General features: G+C 41.9%; 1 pseudogene; it reads left to right on the forward strand.

Moving 5' to 3' along the window:
* The first annotated feature begins 1,077 nt into the window (after positions 1-1,077).
* LOC103593509 lies at positions 1,078-3,612 on the forward strand (annotated as a pseudogene).
* The last annotated feature ends 316 nt before the right edge of the window (positions 3,613-3,928 follow it).

Below are 3,928 nucleotides of genomic sequence, written 5' to 3' on the forward strand. Positions count from 1 at the left end.
AACCCTGACCATCACTTCTTTTTTTTTTTTTAAAAGATGACCGGTAAGGGGATCTTAACCCTCGACTTGGTGTTGTCAGCACCACGCTCAGCCAGTGAGCGAACCGGCCATCCCTATATGGGATCCGAACCCGTGGCCTTGGTGTTATCAGCACCGCACTCAACTGAGTGAGCCACAGGCCGGCCCCTGACCATCACTTCTATTCACCCAGATTCATATAATTAATAACAGCCACCATTTAATGACCACCTATTCTGTGTCAATTCCTTGTGTATAGATAGCAGACAGTAGGCTTATTTTACTGATGAGAAAATAGGTCCTTCTGTTCATATCTAGTAGTTCCTCAGGTTTGACAGAATGTATGGATGTCAGTAGGGGAGAGGGACAGTGGTAGCAGTGAGGCACAAGGTTTTGGAGGGGGAATTTGGTAATAACTAACAAAACTACATATACATCTTCTTTTTTTTTTAAAGATGACCGGTAAGGGGATCTCAACCCTTGACTTGGTGTTGTCAGCACCACGCTCAGCCAGTGAGCGAACCGGCCATCCCTATATGGGATCCGAACCCGTGGCCTTGGTGTTATCAGCACCGCACTCTCCCGAGTGAGCCACGGGCCGGCCCCTACATATACATCTTCTGATCCAGCAATCCCACTTCTAAGAATTTACCCTAAAGATACATCTACAACAATGGAAAAACACATATGCACAAAATTATTCATTGCGACATTGTTTGTAATCACAAAATACTGGAAACAATCTAAACACCCAAACATAGGAGAATGGTTGAATAAATTATAGCAGCCATTCTCAAACATTTTGGTCTCAGGCACCCTTTACACTCATAAATTATAGAAGACCCCAAAGATCTTTTGTTTATATGAATTATATCTATTAATATTTATCATCTTAGAAATTAAAACTGAGAAAACATTTATTTATTGGTTTATTTAAAATAACAATACTGGCAGCAAAAGTGGCTGCTGGAGAGACAGAGCCACCTCCAGGGAGGAGCAGCTGCTGCCCAGGACTGGACCATTAAAGAGGAGGAGGAGGGAGAAGGTGGCAGAGACCCCAGGGCTGCCTACGGGAACTTGGAAATCTGGAAAATCAAGAAGCTCAGTTAGATCCTGGAGGCGGTCTGCAGGTGAGTGCTACATTTGGCCCCTGTGTCCTCTTGGTTCCCAGACTTCTCAGTATCGTCACCCTGTGTGGCATGGCTGAGTGAGAAGAATCAGGCACCAGCCAACTCCCACCTTCTGGACCTCTGGATAGTAACCCCCGATTCCGAAACTGGGCCGGGGTCAATGTGGTTGGCCAGAGAAGGGGTCCTTCTCCTGCTTGGGGATAAAGGGCTTGTGATCCCAGAGCTCAGATTACTGGACTTTCCTCATGCAAATGACACTAGCATGATGTCACTGGTCATTCCTCCCAAAGACCAGACTGTGTTACTGGACTCAAGGGGTCCAGAAGTCTGGATAGGAAGGTTTATTACACGTAACAGTAATGGAGGATACTGGGGATAATGCCCAAAGCAGTGTCTCTCTGAACAAAGGAAAGGGGGTATTCTATAGAGATCAAGTTCCTGGCCCCCAGCCCAGGTCCTCATTTAGGTCCTCTTCTGTAAACGTATGATGCAAACTTGTTCAATTAGGATTGGATGACTATCGAGCACAATTCATTGGTTAGTTCTTGAGCCTAGTTTGCATTTGGACCTAGAAACTTGTCTGTGATCAGGAGTTTCATCATTGCCATTTGGAGCATGCTTTTTGCTGGATACAGCTGTTCTGAAAAACAAGCTTAGACATAAACATTTGTGAGCTATAGATAATGCTGCTTGCTTGGGCCTCAGCACAAGGCCTTACACTCCCCTAGCTAAGATTCCCCTTCCGTATGTGGGTCACAATTTCATGCATGGCAAATGTCAGCAGATGAGTTTGGAATTGTGCCTAACATTAAGTCACCAGTAAACCACCTTTCAGTCTTGAGAGCCACTACATCTGTACAAAAAGATTCAAACTTTATAAGAAAGTACTTCCAAATAGTCTGGTTGTTTGCTGTGGAACAATTGTAAGAGAAGAAGGAAAGGAAAAGAAAGTCAACGTTAACTCCAAGCTTTCAAACCAATTAATATGTTATTGTATTTGGGTGACAATAAATCCCACACAGAGGCTCTCACAGCACTACTTTCAGATGACAGCAAGTTTGGCTTCATTTTAATAGATGGTACTTTTGGGAACACTGCAAGGAAACAAAAGAGAAGTCCTGCACAAATTAGCTGTGGATCTCCCAAAGAAACATGGTAGAGGAGCTCATTCAGCCTTGTGTTTTGCCTGTTGACAAAGAAAATGGCATTGGTCTGGTTAAGGCACCTAACATGGAGCCGAGAAGCCACCTCAGCTTGCATTTCAGGCACTTTTTACTTGGAACGCCCTGAAACAATTTTGTTCTAAAGCTGTCTCCATACATGTTCTCAGTCTGACTTGAAGGTTTCACTGTGTAGTGAAATGTAACCTAACTCGATGTATCAATAGACGGTAACATAACCTAAAAGTATACCCTTGTAACCAAGCAAGGTCTCAGCCAATCATGGCAACTAAACCTCCAGCTCATCAGAGGCTGAATGCTGCCAAAAATGACCATATAAGGCAAATGCCAACTGCAACCAGTCAGGTTTCATTTGTATATATCACTTCCTTTTCTCTGGCGATAAATATGACCTGCATGTGGAGCATTCTGAACCATTTTGGTCCAGACTATTGCCTGATTCCAGAATCATCTACCGAGTCCGCAAATAAACTTTGTTTATCCTCAACCAGGTGTTTATTTTACTTTGGTTGATACTTTTTAAGAATGGAAAAGTGGCATAACTATGTTTAGAAAGTAGCAGAGACTGCTGTGCAGCTATTTATTCCTGAGACAAAGTTACTGTGGCTGGTCTCATTTTAGCTGGATCAGCTGACTTTTAAACTGAACTAAGTCAATCGGATATGTTTGATCAGAGGTTGCAATCAAAAGTTTTAAAATTAGTTGATATATCCTATGGTGGTGAAAATGGATCCAACCAAGTTGTTGAGTTATCTACTGAAGTACTCCTCAATGTGAAATTCACTCAAGAGGAGATTAACAGGACAATGCTTTGATGAAATCAGCTAGGACATGGGCAAGCAGTGTTTTGTCACAGGAGATACACTAAAGGTTTTGGAATTGGGAGCTGTGGAGATTCTAATAGTATATGAAAATCTGTTTATGATAAGATATGTTCTTCATTGGTAAGGCACAGAAAAGGAGAAAATTCTCTAACTCCAGAGAAGTTAGAAGTTAGATTCTCCATCTAACAAGAGAAGGATAAATCTCATTTCACAGAAAAAGAGACAGGGCAGGAACATGAGCTGGTTGAGAGCACGCCCCTGTTGGAATGCTTTGCTAACAACTATAAAAAATTTGGAGCTATGTTGGAAATTGTCACAGATAAGTCATCAGAAGGATTCCAGTTTTTGGAAGGATTTGGTGGAATTGGAAGTATCTTGCAGTACTGAGTAGATTGCCAGGGAATGGAATACCAAGAAGGAGACAAATAATTTTTTTTTTTTAACCTTGATGACTACTAGGTTATCGACATGGATTAGGCAAAATGTGCCTCACCCTCCAGCATTCAATCGAAGGAGTATAACTGAGGTGGAATCCAAACAGATTACAATTGGAACATTTCCAACAATTGTAGCCTTACAATTGGAACATTTCCAGAATTTAACCCATGAGCATTGGATATAAAAGAGAAAACCGAAACAAAACCAGACCCAGCCCTACACTTTGGTTTGTCAAGGCATCAGCGCAACAGCCTACAACTACGTTGCCCAATGCAATTTTGGATTAATAGAGTTGAGATCATAAAAATAAAAAAGTGGTGCATTTGTTAAAAAAAAA

This window comes from Galeopterus variegatus, unplaced genomic scaffold, assembly GCF_000696425.1.
Source record: "Galeopterus variegatus unplaced genomic scaffold, G_variegatus-3.0.2 Scaffold6, whole genome shotgun sequence".
Classification (NCBI taxonomy): Eukaryota; Metazoa; Chordata; class Mammalia; order Dermoptera; family Cynocephalidae; genus Galeopterus; species Galeopterus variegatus.